Source organism: Mauremys mutica, chromosome 4, assembly GCF_020497125.1.
Source record: "Mauremys mutica isolate MM-2020 ecotype Southern chromosome 4, ASM2049712v1, whole genome shotgun sequence".
Lineage (NCBI taxonomy): Eukaryota > Metazoa > Chordata > Testudines > Geoemydidae > Mauremys > Mauremys mutica.
Genome location: NC_059075.1, coordinates 41961057 through 41983385, shown reverse-complemented (window position 1 = coordinate 41983385; position 22329 = coordinate 41961057). Strand labels below are relative to the sequence as shown.

The following is a 22329-nucleotide window of genomic DNA, read 5'->3' as shown; positions in this document are numbered from 1 at the left end:
TGTCCAGCTTGCATCCATCTTGTCTCGCTAATGCCTAGTAGGGTCAGGTTGTTGCTCCTCATCTCTGCTGCAACCTGCACTGTCTTTCCTGACTTGTACATGGTCCTCACATTCCATGTGCCGATGGTAATCCTCCTGGTTGCAAGAAGGGTAATCGGCTTAGTGGCTTCCTCGCGGCTTACACCACCCAGCGTCTTGCGTCTTTGAGTTGAAGACCCTTCTTTTTCCAGGCTAAAAGTCTCTGTTATCTCTATTGTTGGCGTTTCTGTAGCAAGTTGATTTTTTACGGGGTGAAGTTGCTAGCCCCACGCCCAACCCTCCTCCTTTACCCTTACTTGGGACAGGCAGATGGCCCCAAAGGACCTCTCTGCTGGAGTTTTCAAAGCTGTATTAAGTCAATATTCAGCTGTAAACTTTTGAAAGAACACCCATAACATTTTGTTGAGTTACGACCATTTCAGAGTTATAACAACCTCCATTCCCGAGGTGTTTGTAACTCTGAGGTTCTATTGTATTTAAAAGAAGAAGGAAAAAAAAAAGGTAGGTGTTTCAAAATCATAAAGGAATTATATGAACTGGAAAGGGCCTGGCATTCATTACTGAGGTATAGACAAAGCATGTTACAGGGGGACTGTCAAATGCGCAGCGTAAACACCACCTGCCCCCAGTGTTTCTGTTCTTGTATATTTAATTTTGTCCCCTTTTTTGCCCCAGCTTAACTGTTTGGTTTGGGAGGTGTGTTGCCTTTGTATCATAGAACATCTATGTAAAAAACAACGCCCCCCCCCTAAATGCCTTCTAGTGAGTGACTTAGAGCTCAGTCTGTTCAGCTTAGCTCTGAGGTTGAGAGGTGACTTCATTATGGTGCAGAAGTTCTTTCATGGGGAGAAAAGGCTGGGTACTAACAGTCTCTCTCTAATCTAGCAGAGAAAGGTATTACAAGAACCAATGGCTGGAACCTCAAGTCAGACAAATTCCAGTTATAAACTAGGCACAAATTTTTAACAGTCATGGTGATTAACCAATGGAACAACCTACCCAGGAAGTAGTGGATTCTCAATCTCTTGATGTCTTCATATCTAGACTGGATGTCTTTCTGGAAGGTATGCTTTAGTCAAACCAGTGTTACTGGATTCAACACGGGTAAATGGGTGACATTCTATGGTCTGCTTGATAGTGGAGGTCAGATTAGATGGTCAAATAGTTTTTTGGCTCTGAAATGTATGAAGCAGGTTGGCTTTTGTCTTCCTATCTTTCCACTCTGATGTGTGAGAAGAGAGATGCAATGAAAGGTGTGTAGCATTACAGTTCCCGGCAGTATAATCTGGGCGAAAAACCCAGAAGTTGATAATTATGTTGCCAAAGGGCTGCAAGCATGGAATCAGCAATTGGTTAGACAAGGAGAAAGGCAAGAATTTTGCTTATGCAAATAAACGTACATCTCTTACCCCATTTGTATGTAACCTCACAGGATTGGAGACAGTGTGGCAATTGTTGTTGATGTGCAATTTTGAGGCACCCAACTATCTCCTGGTTAAAGATTCCTTAACAGTTAGGATGCCCCCCTCTTCCTGCTACACAAAAGTGAAGCAGGAATTCCTCCTGGTTCTGTGCAGAATCTATCAGTGTTGAATCAACTTCAGGAGCTCTATCTCAGCTCTTTAGCTCAGTTGTGTATTCTGTGTGGATTCTCCCCTAGACTAAAGCAAGTAGGGAATTGGTGGGCTTGCTATCGCCTTGGCAGGACATCTGATGAAATAAAGTACTTATAACTTCCTTGCATTTTATCGCCTATAATCATGAATTGATTCCACTTCCTCTGGTGTGACATAAGGAAAGATGCCTCCCTGCAGAAGTGCTCCACTGGTGGCCCCGGTTTGATATGGAAATTGAAGGGGCAGGTGGCAGGTGTCTTCCTGTGGAAGAGCTCTGCTGCACCCAGCTTCTGACAGGAGATGATGTGGCTGGAGAGAGTGTTGTTCACACTGGTATCATGGTCTCTAATAATGAGAGGGCAATGACCAGCTTTAAAATGTACCAAACTGCATCTCCTGGCATGTTTCAAAACAAATGTAAAATTCCTGCACTCATGGGGCAGTGCCCCATGCCAACTTTGAAATCACGGGTCCTGGAAATGGCACTGACATCTAGTGCTAGCAGCTGTCTGTTGTCCAGAATGATGTAGTCTAGTCCTTGGTACTGGAAGTTCTGCTATTAATACCCTGAGCTGAGGCCATGTGCACTGAGCTGGCCCCTGGGCAGAGCTGAAGTCTAAGAATTCCCACTCTCTCACCTTTGGCTGCACCAGAGACTAAGCCAAGAGCAGGAAAAGCTAGAAGAAACCTGATCATTCATCTGTCATGGGCAGCCTATCCAAAGAGAGTTCTGGGATGGCTTTCCCGCAGAAACCTGTATGGGGCACTTTGTACATATCACAAGTGTTTTGTGTGGTCATGAAGTTTCCCTGTTAACAGGGCTTGGACTCCAGACTGTTAGGACTTTTTGTTTGTTTGGAAGGCTGTAAACAAGGAAAACTCATGTCTGTGTCCCTTGGTCTAAAAACATGCTGTGTACTCTCTGAGCCACGCTCTCAGAGAATCTTTGTTCAGAGTGTAGAAACTGGAAATAAAAGCAATATTCAAAATAAAGAGTTTTATGTGATGTAAAGTAAACAGACCTGCAATGGAATGAGGAGGTTCACTGACATCTGAATGAACTCATGCAATCATGCCTCAATGAATACATATTTCTTTGCCTATTCTCTTTCTCCTATATAGTACAACTCAACTGAGAAGTCTGCAGGGGAGATTACTCTTTGTCCGTTCAAGTCACAGCTTCTTGACTCCAGGAAAAGAGGTTTGCTGGGCCCACCCCACTTTACCAGGCCCATACCATTGCTCCTTGTTTTGCAGTGGCCTTGCTGTTTGCTGGCTTGCCATGATTTCATTTCCCTGTTCTTGTTATGCACCCAATTTGTAATTTGAAACATTAAATACAAGTGGCTCTCAAGTAGCTGTTCACCTGAATCACCATGTTAAATCTGGCCCAAGTCAACAGGAGCCATCTTTGAAATGAGCTGGTGGTGTCAGGTCAGTGTTTAGTGGACGTGTTTATTTCACTGTGAGCACTGATTAGTCTGGTCTTCAGCAGTTTCTGTAGGGAGCCCTGGAGATTGAATTCCTCTATCACATATGATGTTGGTCTCTAAAAGTCGAGGTTGAGGCCATCTCTGAGGAGAACCATGTAGGAAATTCCCCTGTGCATCAGCTGCTGTAGGTATAAATTATAGGACTTTGCCTGTCACATCAATCTAGCACTTTTCAATAGCACAGAAATCATGAAGCACTTAAAAAAATCAGAAAAATACTTCGGATAATATTTGATGTGTTCTTTCTGAAACTGAATCATTTCAAAAGGCTCTTGATGTTTTTGTTTCTATCTGCAAACTGTACATCTTGTAAACGGGATGAGCAGCAGAGGCACAGTGTGGGTGTGACAGTGAAGTGGTCCTGATGGAACTCATTGGCCAGAATGGGGCTTGCTGAGATTGCAGCACTCCTGCAGGGTACTTTTCTTAAGAATCCTATTTCTCAGAGTCCTTGTCAATTAAGAATTTCTCAGTTCATTTGCAGTGTGTGGCTTGGGATGAATGTTGGACATTCTCTTCTCTTTGCAAACAAAAAGAGGGAGCTAACTCTTTAGCCAATCTCTATTTAGGAATGCATTGCTTTGACTCAATAAATATTGTCAGTGTTGTGACAATAAAAGTATACTGTCAAACTTAGAAAAATAAGTGGTAGCTTGTTCCACCTCCACCCCCACATGTGCATTTCTGTTTATGAAGTGTCTCATCTGATAAACAGTGGTTTTCTTTAAATACAGAAGTTGCTTAATTTAATCCACTTCTATTTACTTATTTGGTTTTAAACCAGAAGCATCAAGGATGTCAGCTAGGTTGGGAACTGCTCTTAGAATAGCAGTTGAATAGTTTGTGGCAGAGCCAGCAATAAAGATGTCCACATTTTTGTGTGGCCCACAAAAATAGTGGCTTTCATTTATTCTTTGACATTTATCAACTTCTCTTATAAATCATTTATTTTAATTATAAAATGTACTTATTATCACTTCTGGGCTCATGTACACAACTTAAAACATGCATACAAATTGACCCAATTCCAACTCAAGGACTCAACACTCCCATTTAAACAAATTGGTATGTCAAATCCAGAGCAGTGTCAGGATACTCCACACCAGGGTCTAGCAATTTCACACTACAGGCAAATAGTTGACAATGACTCTCTAGTGATAAGCAATATGGAGGGTTTCTAAATGCCACAAATGGCAGTCAGTGAGTTAGACAGTGTTGGATGTAAAAGTGCTATTTCTAAAGGCAAGAACAAGGGCAGATCTCTTTAGGAAGAAGCATTTGGAATGTGCAAAACACAAACATTTGGATGTTTTAAAATAAAGTTACAGATGGGAAAGCCACATTAAGGTAGGAGTCATCTAGTTCCTTCTTACACGGGGACTATGCATGTGTCTCCTACAATTCCCTAGGGTTTTCTAGGGACCTGGATTACTTCCTGTGGGAAAATTTAAAAAGTTCCCCTTTACTCCCCATCTGGCCAAATCTAGGGATTAAGTGTCTTTAATACCAAGAACCTCATGGTGAATTTCCTGGGAGTTAGACCAATGCAGTGACCCAAAGGATACACAGAACCATAGCAAAAAAGACCTGTTAGCTCACCAAGTCCATTTCCCTGCCAGTGCAGGATTAAGATGTTCTAGGTGGAGCTGGCAGTGACATCTTTAGTTTAGGTTGCCTGACACTTTCCATTATAACACCCTGCCTTCAGTTTCTTATAATTTTGCCAAACTTTTACTGTTCAGGCTAAAATTTTCTATGCCAGATGCCTGCCTCAGACTGATATTTTCTGGAAAGTTTCAGCAAAAATGGTTGAGCCATTTCTTACGACTGTCTCAGTGAGATGTGTTAGCACCTCTATGGTTTGGAGCAGGGACTTGAAATTTAGCAGGAAGATTACTTTAGGGTCAGGCAAATATCCTTTTCTGTTCATGTAAAAATTAACACATTTGGCGTCTGAAAAAATTGCTGCATGCACATGTTTAGGAGAGATTTGTTAGAGGCTGGCAGCTAAATTATCTGAAGATTTCATCTGGACTGAAACATGCTCTTCAACAGTGGCTTTCAACCTTTCCAGACCTCTGTACTTCTTTCAGGAGTCTGATTTGTCTTGCGTACCCCAAGTGTCACCTCACTTAAACTACTTGCTTACAAAATCAGACATAAAAATACAAAAGTGTCACTACACTATTGCTGAAAGATTACTGACTCATTTTTACCATATAATTATAAAATAAATCAATTGGAATATAAATATTGTACTGACATTGTGTATTGTACATAGAGCAGTATAAACATGCCATTGTATGAAATTTGAGTTTGTACTGACTTCGTTAGTGCTTTTTATGTAGCCTGTTGTAAAACTAAGCAAATATCTAGAAGACCTCTGCGTACCTGCAGGGATACATGTACCCCTGGTTGAGAACCACTGCTGTAGAGCAGAATGGCTGGGACTGAGCAGATCTTTCCCTTCAGTTACTCCTCCTAGCTGGCAAGTGTCACTGTGGTGCCAAACACCAGACCTGAGGAGAGTGTGAAAATGGCTTGACTCTAATGCAGAGGAGTAGGGAGCAGAAGGGGAATGGGGCAGGTTGGGGGGTATGGGGCAGAGGGGTCTCTAATTGCTTGGGAACACTTGCCTTCAGAACCTGAAATAGAATCCAGAACTCCCTGACAGCTCTACATTTCTATGATTCTTGAATCCCAACATTCCTCTGCTGTCTAGCAACCTATGGCAAAGTGTGCCTCTCATTTCCCTGTAGCAGCTGTTCCTCACAGAGGATAACCATTGACTCAAATGGTAGATTGAAAGGTTTCCAGCATTGCAGATGACCCACACAGAGGTCAGTGTGGTTCCACATGAAGGGATTTCTGTATTTTCGGTTTCCTTTTTAAAAACACTTTAAAAGAGTATTAAGGCTACAAAGTCCAAACACTGAAAGTTGGGAAATGGCACATTAGTGTTGTGCATGTTGCTTTAATTTAGTCCCTTTGTGTGTGCATTATGATACAGCTTTTAATTTAATCACATCATATTTTTTTCCATAAGACACCTTCATTCAGAACAGAGGGTAGATGGTGCTCACTGAACAACCAGCTATTCAATATTTCTTGTCACCCTCATTAATCAGTGTCCAGTCCTATGCCTTATTTACAGCACATCATCCAAACCTTACTCTGAATAAAATATTATTTATTTCCTATGGCACTCATCATTAGAGTATCTGAGTGCTTCATAAACATTAATGAATTTATCATCACAAAATCCCTATGAGTTAAGGTGCTAATGTTATCTCCATTTTACAGATAAGGCACAAAGATTAAAGCCAAAATTGTTAAATGTCTACTAATTTTGGGGGCCCAACTTGAGACATGTAGGGCCTGATTTTTTTTCAGAGTATTTAGCATTTTTATAACCTTTTATATGGTCAAAGCACAGCTCCCTTTGCCTTCAGTTGCAGCTGTGAGTGCTCAGCACTTCTGCAAATCGGACCCCAGCATCTCAAGTTGGGTACCAAGAAAATGAGGAACATCCAGTGGCCACCTATCAAAATTTTGGTTTAAGTGACTCGCCCAGCATCAGATAGGAACTCTGTGGCACAGGCAGAGATAGAATCCAGTCTCCAGGTGAGCATTCAAGTGCCTTAACCATAAGACCAACCTTTTTCATCCTGCAGTCCCCTGCCTCATTCACTACACACCTTCCATCTTGTGCAACAAATGAGACAGGTTCTACAGACAATAGCCTCCTTCACTACACAACTCTGGTTCATCTCAGCCGTGGTCCATTCCATGCACTGAATAAGGAAGGAGTTTTGTGGCAAAATAGTATGTGATCTTACTTAAAGCTTGTATCACAATACACGCACAAGAGGCATGAATTAAGGTTGCCAATTTTACAGTTTAACTGTATGTCTGGCATTTCCTAACTTCTGAGTGCTTGTCTTTGCAACTATAACATTCATTTATCATAGGGTTTTGTGGTTGGTTGGGGATTTTTTTTTTAATGTATGTATGCATGCGTTTCTACATGTTGGGATTTCTTTACAGGAAATTTTTGCTTCCTAAAAATGTGCATACTCCTTGGAAATAACTACATTTCCCTGAATTTCTGAAGAATTGAAAGCTGAGGAGCAGCCCAAATCACAATGTCCGAGAGAATCTGTTGTTTAAACAGGTTGGCTGCTACTGAACCAGGAGAGGAGAAGTAGGTGAGTTTAAGACAGCTCCAGAGAGTGGAGATACCTATTTTAAAAAAACTTTTTTTTAAGCCACACACCAGAGGCAGTGCCAGATTAATGCATTCTCCTGGTCCGTGCCAATACTTGTTGTCATTCCCTGACTCTCTTCCTTTGCAGAGCAAGCTGTAAAACAGTGACTGATTTAATCTGTTTTTTGTACAGTTCAGAAAAATTCAATAGATATTTAACAAATAAAAGACTGCCTACAGGCACCGAATTTAGCAAACAGGCGAAACAAGAATCTGCATGAATATTTTGGGGAGAGTGTCTGAGGGATTGGAGAGCAACCAGGAAACCATAGCAAAATACATGACCGAGGCACATAAAGAAGTAGAAAAACGTTATGAAAAATCATCTAAGTATCTTGTTAGCTTCCCATTCACTGTCCTATTTCCCTGCTCCCCCTTCGCTCCTCAGCACTGGGCCTATCCTAAGAACTGATAAACAGTCTCCCAGAGATTTTACACGAGTCATGTCAGACACAGGTGTGAAGGATCATTTTACAGAGCAACTTAAAATTTCTGATGAGAACTGACGCAGTTCAATTCAGAGATGAAATATCAAAATATTTAGGCTTTTACATCTAGCATCTGGATGTAGAGCAGATGTCCAGTGTCCCCCAGCTGTGCTCTATGGCACATTGTGTCTGATTCTCTCCTCTCTCACTGTGTCATTATTTATACCTGTGCTAAGCAGGTATAAGACACCACCCTTCTGATTGGGTAGCATTTTGCACTCACTCGGCACAGGTGCAAATGATGGCACAAGGCCCATGGGAGTGGAGTCAGATTAATTGTTTTTCCACCATGCTACCCACTGTGGGTCTGATTCTTATCTTACACCACTGTGAATCTGAAGCCTATGGAGTTACACTTGTGTCAATCTAGTGGGCAGTGAGGTGGGGAGCGCAGAAGCTAGGAGAGGAGAGCGTGGTCGCTGGGGTGACTGAGGCTGATTTGAGAGATGGAGTGTAAGGGGATAGAAATGGGGAGAAGTGAGAACAGCGCTTAGACAGGAGGAGAGGCGAAAGGAGCTGAAAATAACATCAGGGTTGCTAGCCAGTGGCATTGTCAGTTGTGATGGACAAGAGAGAGGCAGTGTCTGTATAATTGTGTGAGGAGCCTCTATGCACTCCCCTCCCACCAAGGAGTCCTATGTGCGAGCTGGGAGAGAATAGAGTCCATCCATTAGTTAATGATAGTACAGCATTCTGAAAGTATAAAGCATTATATCCAGGCTTGCTGTTAGGGTGATGCCATGATGACTACTGCCATCTGTGCCACTTCTGGCTCCTGCCGTTGGGGTGCCACAGGAACAGGCTGCAGTCAGAGTTGGCCAAGTTCTCCCCTTTCTGATAGCAGATGTTCAGCCATCCAAACAGATTCAGGAAATGATTTGACTGGACCTGCAAAGGCAGGATTCAGTTTGGGAACCAAGTGAGTGGCACATGCTGAGCAAGGCCTCCGTATCTGGAGCCTATGTGAGGCAGGTGGTGACTTGTCTGCTTGGAGCCATGGGGAGAAGTTCTTAGATGAGATGTAACATTGAAGTGAGTTGATTTTGCCTCTTGGGGCCTGGATACCGCCTCCTGCCACTTCCCTCCCACCCCTTCCTTTCATCAACAGGGGAAGCGTTAAGTGGGAATAATCAATGCCACATCTTGGAGAGCTGTGTGAGTAAACGGCTTGTCATATTTCTCTGGTTAGTGAAACCAACAGGGAGTGGGTGTCACGAGGCCAGGTTCTCCTCCTGCCAGATGCACTGACTCACCAATGCAACTCATGGCCCAATAGGTCAAAAACTATCTGCAGATTTCACTGATATGCACCAAGCCTCCATTGTGTGTGGCTTTTGCTACACTGAAGGGACTGGGGCCTTGCTCTCCTAGTCTGACAGAGCAGGTTCTCTGAGAGTCAGGTTCTTCACTAGGAGCCGCTCTGGGGTCCGAAGGTCTATCAGATAACAGTGGACAGCCCCCAACCAAGAATAAACACGAATGCCAGCCTCTATACTTTCCTAGCAGTTCATGTTGCCATTTCCTCCCATGCCCCTTGTCCTGTGGCTGTTCCTCCTTATTCACTGAGATCTCTGTGAACTTCTCCATGGAAATCAGCCACACGTGTGAGGGCTGCTAATTGTCCCAAATGTTTTGGATAAGCATTCTCTCTCCCAGCCCTGAGCTGACTGGCTGCAACAAACTGATCCCCGCCACATCAAAATGTTCCTGCTCCAGTGGTCACTCTGCTAGCCCATGAGGGGGTCTCTCTCTCCGTCTGCTGCTTGGTCTTTCTCAGTCTTCCCATCTCACTGTGTCCACCCCTTTCATGCTCCCTTCTTTCACAGTCAGGCCTGGATGTTTAAAAGTAATCGTGGTCAGCATTTGTCATTAATCAGTTTTCATTTTTATTTATTTTTTAAATAAGAGAGAGGGGGGAGAGAGAAAGAAGGAAGAAGCAGCAGCAGCAGGGCGATTGCAGATGAATAATGAAAAGATTCATCACAGCCATACTGGGATATATATATTTTTTGCAGCCAAGCGAGACCGATTCCCATCACAGCTCGGGGACTCGTTCCACACAGCCACTCATCTTTCATGCTGGGGGGAAGGGAAAGATGGAGACAGTATCATTATGGATGTAACTGGGCTCTGAAGTGACTGGTCAAGGTTGCTGCTTCAGTCGCAACAAAGCTGCTTGTGGGAATTTTCTCTACACTGTGTTGTTGCTTGGCAAAGTGGCTGCCTTTTGCAGCAGATTTTCTCTTGCAAGAGGGTGGCTGGAAGTTTGTTTGCAGGGGAACTATTATATGGAGAACTTTTTCAGAGTTCTCAATTTGTTAGAAGAGGGTGAGATCTTGGATGATGGAGTAAGGAACAATAAGTTTGCTCCCTTTGCTTCTGAAAGGTTGGCTAGCACATTAGGATAAGGACAGGGCACTTTTCCCCCCACACTTTTAATGACTTATCTCCACCCCATGTCCAATCTGCCAGTGATGCCAGCCTCAGCAACACCATCTTCCCCTTTATCCAAGAAACATCTCAGTGCTTCCCCCCACCCCCCCTCTCCCCACAGACGCCTCTATAGATGAAAAGCCCTTCCTGAACTGGTCCACATGGCTGCTATCTTCTTCTAATTTGTATCTCTCCTGAAGATATGCAGCTTATAAGGAACTACAATAGAATGACCAAAGGATCTGTAAGGACAGGTACAGGTGGCTCTAGATCTTCTCTGACTGAGGCTTTAAGGCCCGGATCCTTGGATCCATGTTTGGATCAGGGGTCTGTTACCTTAAAGGGAGTAAAATTCCCTTTTACTTCAGAGTCCTCTAAACTGGGGAACTGGAAGCTCTCAGTGCCAGGGCCATCTTCTGCTGGTGAGGCCAAGTCTGCTAGGCTTCAGAGGCTTTCCTACTCCTGAGAACAAGTTCCAGGGCATGAATCTATTGGTAGCAAGTTATCTTTGATGCTGAGACCTTTATCAGATGATGTTCTCAAGCAGGAAACAGGTAATGGTGGGATGCTCTTGGTACTAGGGGCTTCCTCAGTACCAAAGAAGCCCCATCTAAAGAGGACATTGGTTCTGCTTTTCCCCTTAAACACAAGGGGGAAAAACCCTGGAGGGGGTCTGGTGTCCTGAACCCTGCACCACAACAGGAGAAACAGAACCCCCACAGATCCAGGGGATGTCCAGGCATATCAAAGGCACGGATTCCACCAGGTCAGGTCTAAAAGCATCTCCAACGTTCTTGTGCCACTGATTCTAAGGACTCCAGGAGGATTGCTCTCTTTACAGGGTGTATTAGTCCCTCAGCACTGGTACAGCCAGACAGTGCCCTCTCTTCTGCACAAGAACTGGAGAGGAAGGTTCACTCTCCTGCCTTGTACACTCTCTTCTGGGGATTGCCTGGATTGGCTCTAGAGCCATCCAAGATGGGTTTAGAGGCTGACCTAGATAACACTCAGAGGAAGGGAGCTTCAGGTTTCTTTATTCATCCTACTCCTGAATCTTTGGTAGGTTCTGGGCTAATTAAAAGGCCCAAGAGCTGGCTGTATCCTTCCATTTGAGAAAAAGACAGTTAAGATTGAGTTCTTAGGAAGTTCTGTTCTTCAGGTACCTTGGGGAACCATATCACCAGTTATCACATCTTTGTGCAAGAATAGCAATTCCAGTTGTTGGATCAGATGCTACTTCTGTTAGACTATCTCCAAGAAGCGGAAGAAAGTAGCAAAGGATTTTGCCATAGAGGACTGCATGACTGCCAGCTAACGCTTTCTCTGCATTTTATGATGCTCCAAGTACCTCTGCAAGGACAGTAGCATCAGAAATTGCTCTTTGCAGGCATTCCAGGCTTAAAAATTCCATTTTCTTAGCTGAAGCAAAAGAAAAATTGGATGAGCTTCCAATTAGCTACGAGGATCATGTTAAGTACTAAAGCTGATGAGATCCTTGAAAAGTTGAAGAAAATCAGATACATTGCTCTGTCAAGTCTCTAGGGCTGTCTCAACCTAGCCAGAGGAAGAGGAGCTCAGCTTCATCTTTCTTTGAGTTCCAGACTCTTCATCTTGTTCTCTCTATCCTCTTCTCCAGAAAACCCAGCCTTGCCAACAGCAGAGGAATCAGGGTAAAGAAAAACACTTCTTCCACTGCCCATCTATTTTCATCTGCCCAGCAGACGTGACATGTCACTTTGAAGCTTAGATCCGGTCTATTTCCTCTTACTTTGTCCCCCTTGCTCCCCTTTCAGAGAGAGTTTGGCCCATTCCCTTGCGGCATAGAGTGGAATTACAACAGATTGTTGGGTATTGGGATTTGGGATCCCTCTTGCCGCAGAAGTGGATTCTCTGTTGAAGATGGGAGTTATCAAAGTGCCACAGCAATACAGAGGGAAGTGCTTCTACTCCAGGCATTTGCTCATTTCAGAAATGAGAGACTGCTTTAGTCCTGTTATGAGTCGATGTTGAACGTTTGCATCAGGAGGTGCAAATTCAACCTGCTGATCTGGCTTCTATTATCCCTACCTTTCCACTCAAGACTGACTTGGGTCTGTTATGTATTTTTACATCTCCTTCAGATCAGCTCACGGAAAGTAGCTTCACTTCTGTGTAGGCAAGACACTACCAATGTGAAGTCTTTTCCTTCCACCTTTCTGTAGTCCTAAGGGTGTTCGCCAAGTGCTTGGCCAATTATTACAATTTATTTCAGGCATCAAAGCATCTACATGTACCCGTACCTACATAACTGGCTGGTTTGCACTTACATGTAACAAGCCTTGGAAAATATAACATGCTGCTGGGGATACCCAGAGCTGTGAGCCACTATTAGCTCTCTGTCTCAGCTAGGGTGAGTTTGACACCATCTCGTCACCAGCCAGCTCCCTGCCACACCAGCCTCTTTTCCTCACTGGAAAACTCCTCAAGGCAGTCCTAGCCCAGACCTTCCCTAGATGGAAATGTTCAGTGAATTCCAGCCCCCAAGCTCCTCACAGGTGTTCCTCTGCAATGTACAGCCCCTACCACTGTGCATTCACAGAAGATAGTAAATTTGCTGCTCTGATAAAGAGTCAGTACATCACAGCTAATTAATTTAACTGGGGTCATACATCCTTCCCTTCAAACCCAGCACTGAATTGATTTACAGTAAAAGTAAAACCAGTTTATTAACAAAGGTGCATGGATTAAGTGATACCAAATAAAAGAGATTAAGGTAGAAACAGTTACAAGCAAATAAAAGTGAAAACGCACATCTAAAAGTCTCAAACTTAATCTAGCAAGATAGTCTTTGTTCAAGGTGTGTTGTTTTTTTTACCCTTCCCCCGCCCCCCAGTCTTCTTTCCAACCTTTTACTGGCCAGGACCCATCACAGAGATTAAATCACTTGGTTTCTTTGTCTCTGTGATGGGGTGGGACTCACCACTGCGGCGCCTCCTACTGGCTGTCTTGGGAATTAGCTCCACGCCCTAGTCTGGTGGTGTCTCACCCACCATCACCTCTGCTCCTGGATCCACGTCACTCCCAGGACCCGTGGTGTCTTCTTCATCATACTGCCCTCCAGCTGTGCCACACTCTGTGTTCTCCCCTTCCGGGGGACCTGCAATCTCCACCCAGCCATTTCCCTCAGTGGCAATGGCAGTCCATTGTCCCAGGGACACTTCCCATGTGGCACTAGCACCCTTTTCTGCCCTTACCTCAGGGCCTCAGCCTGTAGGCCCTAGTGGCCAGTCCATGCTTGCAGCACTGAATTGTCCGAGGTGTGGGGGCTTCTTCCCCCTGCCAGGAGCCTGATCTTCTCCCCTCAAGCTCCAGTCATCTACTGAACTCTGCTCTGCCCTGCAGCCCTTCTTATATGAGCCTGCCGGGCCATGATTGGCTACTCTTCTCAGCCCCTTTCTAATTGGCTGCCTTTGCTGCAGGATCCCTAGGACTGCTTTTAACCCCTTTTCTGCCAGTGAGGGGCAGCTGCCCCATCACAGTCTCCTTACAGCGAAGGATCACTTAGGTGTTTGCTCCCCTCTCTTTATAATTTGAAATGTATTCTTTTGAAGGGTACTCCCAGATAAAGCTCATTTGTCTGGAGGATACGGCTCCACGGTGATTCCTCCCTTGCTGAGGGTTGCTACTATGCAAATGATCTCTTCCTGCTGCAACTTCCTATACAAACAAATAGCCTGTTGAATTTGCTACTCCCAGGTTGAGGTGTTGGCCTCTTTCCTTTGTCCGGAGAAAACCTATTTATCAACTCCCCTGACATGCCTGGTTTAAACACCTTTTAGTCACAGACTTTAAAGCATAATATCAGTGAGTATCCATAATTTCCCATACAGAATCGTAACATATATTTTACAATGATATTATTGACCAATGTGGTGTTTGTTTTCAAATGATACCTTACAACATCGGTGCTGATTCCATGGGTGCTCTGGGGCTGGAGCATCTAAAGGGAAAAATTAGTAGGTGCTCTGCACCCACCGGCAGCCAAGCTCCCCTCACCCCCCCCCCCACCTCACCTCTTCGTCCTCTGAGCACGCCACGTCCCTGCTCCTCTGCCTACCTCACAGTGCTTCCGGCCTGGCTGCCACCAGACAGCTGTCTGGTAGCATTAGCACTCTCCGTGAGGGAAGGCGGAGGAGCGGGAATGTAGTGTGCTCAGGGGAGGAGGCGGGGAAGAGGTGGGGCCAGGGATTTGGGAAGGGTGTCAAATAAAGGCAAGGAGGGAGCGGGGACTTTGGTGAAGGGGTTGGAATGGGGGCGGGGCACCGGTGGGAAGTGGTGGGGCAGGGACGGGGCCTCATGGAAGGGGTGGAGTGGGATTGGGGCCAGGGGCAGAGTGGGGGTTGAGCACCCATGGGAAAGAGAGGAAGTCACAAGGCATATTTTGTACAGAAATCATTGCAGTAGTAGGTAGGGTGTGAATACAGGGGTGCCTAGATCACAAAGAAATCCCTGAAAAATGATATGAGCTATGTTTTTTTCAGTCCCTAAGATCATGGATAGACTGCAGAAAACCAGGCCTGTTACTGACTTTGAGGGTATCCTGTTTCTAACAAGACCAGATAGCAAGCTGTAAACTCTCTGTATGGATAAATATGCACCAACATGTCTATGGGGGAGAAGCTTCCCCCTAGCCCCAAAGAGTTAGTAGTTAGCTTATGAGGTTTTGCTCATGCCAAGTGCCACCTCCTCAACCACTCTAGTCAGGTGTTCTCTTTAGCAGTACATGTGATGTGTTTGAGCTGCCTTTTCTGGGTTTTCATTTACCCAGGCTCTGCCCATGAGATATTTACCTAGTGCTCTGCAAAGATCTGGCCTAAGTGTCTGGCCTTAAAGTCTGAGTCTATATTCAGAGTTTCCATTATTTGGCCCCCATTCCCTTCCCTTCCCCTCCCCCTCCCAGAATAAAAATCAGAAGGTAGATGAAGGGTATTTTATTCCTATTTTGGTGGTGGTTGTCATGTTCTACAATAAAGTAGCATTTCTTGGACCCTGCTCTGCTCCCTCTTGCTAGTGTAGGCCCCAAAACCACCACCACAAGATTAAATATGAAAGAAGACCAATTCCCCAGTGCAGGGCATAGCTAAAATATTTCATGTTTAAATAACGAAGCTAGATTTTCTCCAGCCTTGATCAGTCTCTAAAATATTGCAGGTGAGAAAATTATTGCTCTTACTGAAGGCCTGCTCTACAGCATATAATCTGCTGGAGCTCTCTCCTCCCAGCCGTGCAGGCTCTTCTCAATTGGAAATATTTAACACCCTATTAGTTTTTGATATGTTCTTTAATATATTGGTGATTTCAGTGTTCCCTGCGGGGCCTCAGTTATGAGGATATAACTGGATGCAGGTTTGCATAACCTGTACCAAAATGCTTCAGTCCATCTGATACATGTTAGAACTGCCACAATGTGAGTTTGCATTGAAACTTGCTTTGATTCCAGGCGATGGTTGCTACAGTAGTGTTCACCTTCAATGCCTGAGACAGCAAGGGCTGTGTGAGTAGAAGCCATTCAACAAAACCAAAGAAAAATGATACTCAGAGTCTGGGGCTTAAAAATGTTCTTTGCATTCTACAGAACAATTAATGAGCCAGTATGGTGCCTTGAGCTGCTAAGGCCTCATCATAGGCCCTACCTCTATTTGTATGACACTAACCCCCAGAGGCCCCGGACATGACTGGAATTTCATTGTGCTAGGAGCTGTGCAGGCATAAAATAAGAGACTGTCCCAGCCCCAAGAAATTTAGAATCTACTTAGGATCAAGATGTGACGTGGTGGAGAACACAAGGGATGGAGGTGGGAAAAACTTGGATGATAGCAACAGGAACATGTGGTTCCATAGATTACAAAGCCCGCACTTAATTTTTGTTGTGTTTAATAATGAGATGACTGAAAAAGAGAGTATATAAATTGCTAACAGGCCACTCATCTAGCCACTATCATTAGACACCATAATAGAGGTGGGTCTTAGGAAGAGATTTGAAGGAGGACAGGGTATTGGCTATGCAAATTGATGTGAGGAGGGCAGGCAACAAGAAATCAGGTGTGAAGGCACTTGTGGGAGACGTGGACGTGTACATGATGGTGGCTGTCGTTGGTGGTGGACTGAAGAAGGTGGATCATAAAGAGGAGAGATTAGAGGCAGATAAGCAGTGGGGAGATAAGTTATGAAGGGTCTTGACTAAAAATGTGTGTTTGATGTGGGAGAGGAAGGGGAACCAGTGGGGGGATTGCAGGAGGAGGGAATGTGACATGATCTATTCAGTAGAGGAGCAAGGATGCAGAGTGGAGGAGTCAAGGCCAGAGTGGAGGAGGATGCAGTAATCGCGATGCAAGATGAAGAGGGCCTGGGTGAGAGTGTTGACCATCTGAACGCAGAGAAAAGGCTAGATCATGCAGATGTTAGGAAGGAAAATATGGCATGATTTAGGTGCATGGTTAATTAATTGTAGCTTCAGCCTATATGGGTTTCCTTCTCAAAAGCCAGACTACACTGGTGATGTCCTGCCTGCCCTTTTTCTGCTGAGAACAATGAGCAGCTGACACAGGACAGCAGCAGTTTGTCCTGCTGCTTAATCATCTTCTCTGTGTGCTCTTTCTCAACTCCTGCTTGGGGGCAGCAGGGGAAGACCTGGATAACAGTTTTGATGCACTCGTATAATCCATGGCTCCACTAGACAGATGTTTTGCTGGTAACAATGGAAGGGTGTTGGGCATTGTACTGGCCTTTAGCGTCTCTCAGCCTTCTTGCTTTGTGCTTCCAATGCACCTAGCAACACACATGGGGGAGATATTTTCCCCCAAAAGTGACCTGTAAAACCAATAAAGCTGGTTCCATATTTATCCCCTCTCAGCCTCTGGGACAGAACTGGGTACAATATGCTCAAATTACACATCAGATAGTTTCTCCTGGTGCCAATGCTGAAAACTGTAGCTGGTACTTGAGAATCCAGCTGGGCTCTTTCTGTCTTTTATGTTAACCCAGAGAATAAGGGCTCTGTAATAGGAAGTTGGCTGCTGATTTTTTTTTTCAGATGTGTGCAGGGCAGAATTGAATCCAGCTCCCTCAGCCATAGCTGTTCAGAGGCAACGGGAGTAACAATATGTTGGTGTCAGTAAAGTTAGCAGATGTGAAGTGGGGAGCAGAGAAGGGACTAAGAAGGAATCTTTTAAAGTCATTATTCTTGATGCACCCATACTTTTATGCATTGCTTTTCCAGAGTGACAAGTATCATGTAACATACAGTTCCCCTGAGTAGGATATCGTGTCTATGTCACCAGCAGTTCAGCACCAAAATGAGGGGAATAGAAATACCAAATGTCTGTTACCGCGTTCCTGTTTGTATAGCAAAAGGCCTCATTTAGGAGTAGCCACAATCAAAGGGTTCCAGAACCATGGGTGGAAACATCAGGGGATCATTCTGAGTACATTGCATGTAGATCCTGTTCTTACAAGACACAGGACATAAATTGAATGAAACCAACCTGGGGTACGTCCGGGCATGTTACTCACTTGAATGGTGCTTCCATGGGATATACTATCAGGTAGAGGTAGATCAGTGTGGTGTTCCCTACTGGAGTCAGATTCAGGAACCTCTCTCCCATCCAGGCCATTTAGAGAGTATCAAATCCTCTGTCTCTCCACCAAGCCTTTCCCTCTAGTCACTCACTCTCCCTAGATGGTGGGGAGGGTACAAAGGTGGCCCATGGCAGTGAGAAGAAAGGAGAAGACATAGTGATTTAGGGATGGTCTGTGAGTGGAGATAGAGAGAAGCAGGGCTGGCTCTACTGTTTTCGCCGCCCCAAGCAGCGCGCCGAATTGCCGCCGCGGATGGCGGGGGCAGTCCATGTGCCGTTAGGGCGGCACGCACGTTTCCGCGGTGGCGGCAATAAGGCAGCACCTTCTGTCTTCAGCCGGAAGACAGAAGCTGCTCCGCCACGGATAGCTGAACATAGAAGCTGCCGCCACCGCGGAAACGTGCGTGCCGCCCTAATGGCACACGGACTGCCCCCGCCATCCACGGCAGCAATTCGGCGCGCTGCTTGGGGGCAAAAACACACGGACTGCCGCCCCTTGCAAATTGCTGCCCCAAGCACATGCTTGGAATGCTGGTGCCTGGAGTCGGCCCTGGAGAGAAGGCACTGCAAAGCAGAATGCCTGTCGCTGCACCTGGACAGCTGCACACCCCACAGCCCCGTGCTTAATTCAGGACTGCCGTGTAAATAACTAGAGCCCTGCAAATCTGCAGATATCTACTTTATGTCCACAGATATCTGCATCTGTGGATGCGGATGTGGTTGCATTGTTTACCATCTTTGCAGATCACCGATCGGAGATGGATCCAATTTTTTTTTATCTGCGCAGGGCTCTAGAGCAGTGGTTCTCAACTGGGGGTGTGTGGCATGCTGGGAGGCTGCGGCTTCAGTGGATCTGCTCTAGGTGCTGAAGCCTCGAGTCCCAGTGCCCCTCGTGGGGCTGGAGCCCCCAAGCCCTGGCACCCCACCCTGTGGGGCTGAAGCCCCGAGCCTTGATACTCGCCGCAGGGCTGAAGCCTGGAGCCCTGAATCCTGATGCCTCCTGCAGGGCTGAAGCCCAGGGGGCTGGAGCCCATAGCCCAGGGCCTCCACAAGGTTGAAGTCCTGATCTCTGGCACCCCTGGCAGGGCTAAGCCAGGGGGGTGGGCACCGCCAGGGCTTGGGGCTCCTAGCTTCCAATCTGTAGAAGGGACTGCTGGGGCTCAGGGCTTCCATCCCTAGGGCCCACAGATCCCTTGAAACTGACCTGAGGCTCCCCTGGGGGTTGTGCATGCCCAGTTGAGAACCACTGCTCTAAAGGCTGCGAGTGTGGATGCAGATACGTATAAAAGGTGGATTGTGGCTCATGGGTTAGATACAATTTAATTACTGTGGATCAGATACAGATCCAAATTTTTGTATCCATGCAGGGCTGTATAAATAATCCCGACCCTCAGGACGCAAATTTCTTGGGTCCCAAGAGACATCTCTTTCCTCTCTAAAGCAGCACGAGCTGGTATTGCCCTCGTTAAGGGCCTAATGGTGGTTCCCGTTTCATGGGCTTTAGAGCTAGGTTGAGTCTACTTTGATCTAAAATGTTGCAAACAATAGTGTACTCAGTCCAGGTGTTACTAATTTATGCAGCAGTGGTGGCTAGCAGTAACAATTGAGCCAGTCCATATAAACTACAGGTCCCAGATTATAATGCCCTATCTTGAGCTGAGTGGCCTCACCTGAAAACAAGATGGAGCATTGCATTCTGGGACCTGCAGTCCTTACAGACTACGTCTCCATATAGTGCTGCCATCTGCTCCACTTAGGGGCAGCATAAAAATGAATCCACAATATTTAAAGGAATATTAGCACCTACATTTGCACATGGGAGAGGGGGAGAAATGTAGCTATTTCCCCACAATTGATATTAATGGGAGTTGCCCCAGCTTCCTCCCCATCTTTTTATTACAACTTCTTAAAGGCCACATGTTTGTCTGATCGGTCCTCCTGGCCGAGGAAGACTAGAGATGCTTCAGAGGGTGTAGCCACAAAGTAATCCCAACCACATGCAGGCTAAGCCCCTGCCTCAGTGGCTCCCCTAGCTCACCGCTGCCCCAGGGATAGACTCCAGTCCTGACCTCTGCTCTCTAGACTGCCACTCTGGCCTTATATAATTTTCTTCAATGTAGGTTTTTTGGGAGTAGTACAAGTGCTGCTCTTGTAACGAAGTAGGGCCTCCAGTGCACAGACACATAATTGCCAGGGACAATAGAACCTGGGACCTTCAAAACTCAAAGCACAAGCCCCAGCCTCTTGAGCTAAATGAGTAAGTCCCTTTGGTATCAATAAATACCTGGCTGTTATCCTTACTGGGGCTAGACAATAGCAGGAGACATGATTCCATGCACCAAGCCCAGGAGTTTCTTTTCTTGTATTCCGGTACACTCCTTGTTGGCAGTCTCATTTGAAAGGCCAAGATCTGAATAGGCCATGGAGACTGAACTCCAGGGTAGGGCTGAGGCCTGTGGGTGGCTGTGGTGTCAGAAAGCTTGCTCTGGGTGCATGTGCTATATTTGTTCTGGGGATGAACAGAATTTCAATCTGGAATCTTTCACCATCACAAAATTTGCATGAAAAGTAAAGTTTTTTGCAGGTTCACCTCTGATTTAACTGGCACTCTTGCCTTCCCAAACGAGGCTGGACTTTTCCCTAATGCCAAGGACCAGAGGCTGGGATGGGCATGTGTGCAAAAGGCATCCTGGTGCGTCATCTGTCAGTTCCTGTATTTCCATGTTTCCCTCAGGTATGTGGCTGGGGGAGTGGTAGAGCTGAGCTGCTTGGTTTGACCTTGTTTTGTTTTTTATTCTCTTTGCACGTGCCCCTAATTGATCTTGAAAAGAAGGGACAGTTAAAGAAGACGTTAAGGTGAAATGAAGCCATAACTGCGCCTGGAGACTTTTATTAAGTGTGGCAAAGTTCCCTGGGCAGCGTTGAAATTGTTTATTGATTTTGGTATGGCTGGGTGCTCTGGAGTAATCGCCCGCAGAACCGCGTGCACGAGAGAGAGAGAGAGTGCTCCTGCTTCATTTGGTCTCAGCTGTCTCCAGCACCAGGCTGCTCCCTCCTATTCTGGGGTTTTGCCCCTTTTAACCTGTAAATAAAAAGCCACAGCTGTCCCTAGTTAACTCTTGTGGTGTCCAACTCCTAACAGCATGGGGCTTGGTGCTGCTTGACCGTGCCGATCCCAGTGCCTGTGAATTGCCTTCAAAAGGGGCAAGGGGATTATTTTTGAAATTTTTAACTTGGACAGACTTTTGTTGTTGATGGTTAAATTGCCCTTCTGATTGGCTTTTACAGAGAGGAATCTTTCTATGACAGCCAGCCATGTTCTTCAGCTCTGAGCCTAGTGGGTGGGTCAGCTTTGTGACAGGCATATGGAAAACATGCTCTGTGTTTCATCATTAGCTTCAACAGGAATCACAGAATCATAGGACTGGAAGGGACCTCGACAGGTCATCTAGTCCAGGCCCCTGCACTCATGGCAGGACTATGTATTATCTAGACCATCCCTGACAGGTGTTTGTCTAACCTGCTCTTAAAAATCTCCAATGATGGAGATTCCACAGCCTCCCTAGGCAATTTATTCCAGAGTAACCACCCTGACAGGAAGTTTTTCCTAATGTCCAACCTAACCCCCCCTTGCTGCAATTTAAGCCCATTGCTTCTTGTCCTATCCTCAAAGGTTAAGAAGAAGAATTTTTCTCCCTCCTCCATGTAACAGCCTTTTATGTACTTGAAAACTGTTATCATGTCCTCTCTGTCTTCTCTTTTCCAGACTAAACAAACCCAATTTTTTCAATCTTCCCTCATAGGTCATGTTTTTTAGACCTTTTAATCATTTTTGTTGCTCTCCTCTGGACTCTGTCCAGTTTGTCCACATCTTTCCTGAAATATGGCACCCAGAACTGGACACAATACTCCAGTTGAGGCCTAATCAACGCGGAGTAGAGCGGAAGAATTACTTCTTGTGTCTTGCTTACAATACTCCTGCTAATACATCCCAGAATGTTGATCACTTTTTTTGCAACAGTGTTACACTGTTGACTCATATTTAGCTTCTGGTCTGCTATGACTCCCAGATCCCTTTTCATAGTACTCCTTCTTAGGCAGGCATTTCCCATTTTATATGTGTGCAGCTGATTGTTCCTTCCTACGTAGAGTACTTTGCATTTGTCCTTATTAAATTTCATCCTATTTACTTCAGACCATTTCTCCATTTTTGGAATGTTCTGGGCTAGTGCCGAATTCCACTTCTTCACTGCTTCCTTCTCTTATTGGCTACCCCTCTGCATCATAGCACTATAGCTGTTGCTGGTGCTGTGGGGGGAAAGGGGGGGGGGGGTTGGGCAGCTGTCCATGGTACTGAAACCAGGACACCTCTCTTGT

At 45.5% G+C, this 22329-nt stretch overlaps 1 long non-coding RNA gene across 1 annotated transcript in view; it reads left to right on the top strand.

Moving 5' to 3' along the window:
• Positions 1 to 5870: 5870 nt before the first annotated feature.
• Positions 5871 to 22329, top strand: part of LOC123368105 — a 49577-nt gene continuing 33118 nt past the window's right edge. The window contains exons 1-2 of the long non-coding RNA XR_006578687.1: positions 5871 to 5988; positions 7196 to 7356. This is a non-coding gene — a long non-coding RNA (uncharacterized LOC123368105). The remainder of the gene's footprint in view (positions 5989 to 7195; positions 7357 to 22329) is intronic.